The sequence below is a fragment of the Physeter macrocephalus genome, chromosome 17 (genome assembly GCF_002837175.3).
Source record: "Physeter macrocephalus isolate SW-GA chromosome 17, ASM283717v5, whole genome shotgun sequence".
Lineage (NCBI taxonomy): Eukaryota > Metazoa > Chordata > Mammalia > Artiodactyla > Physeteridae > Physeter > Physeter macrocephalus.
In genome coordinates, this window is record NC_041230.1 from 8,902,083 (window position 1) to 8,902,704 (window position 622).

Consider the following 622-nt stretch of genomic DNA (forward strand, 5'->3'; position numbering starts at 1 on the left):
AAAAATATATATATATATATATATATATATACACACATATGTATATATATATACGTATATATACATATGTATATATATATACGTATATATACATATATATACATAACGTAAAATTTAGCATTTAACCATTTTTAAGTGCAGTTTAGTAGCATGAAGTACATTCACAGTGCTGAGCACACCCTTCACTTTTTAAAAAATATTTGTTTATTTATTTATTTGGTTGTCCTGGGTCTTCGTTGCGGCACGTGGGCTTAGTTGCAACAGGCAGGCTTCTTAGTTGCGGCAGGTGGGTTTCTTAGTTGCGGCACGTGGGCTCCTTAGTTGTGGCATGTGAACTCTTAGTTGCAGCCTGCGAATTCTTAGTTGCGGCATGCATGTGGGATCTAGTTCCCTGACCAGGGATTGAACCCAGGCCCCCTGCATTGGGAGCGCATAGTCTTTTTTTTTTTTTTTTTTAAACACGCCTGCATCTTTTTTTTTTAATAAATTTATTTATTTATTTATTTATTTATTTATTTATTTATTTTTGGCTGCATTGGGTCTTCATTGCTGCACGGGCTTTCTCTAGTTGTGGCGAGCGGGGGCTACTCTTCATTGCCGTGCACGGGCTTCTCATTGCAGT

General features: G+C 36.7%; 1 protein-coding gene across 2 annotated transcripts in view; it reads left to right on the top strand.

The window, feature by feature from the left end:
• Positions 1 to 622, top strand: part of SPINT2 (serine peptidase inhibitor, Kunitz type 2) — a 26,886-nt gene that overhangs the window by 20,860 nt on the left and 5,404 nt on the right. The gene's annotated exons all lie outside the window — the stretch shown is intronic.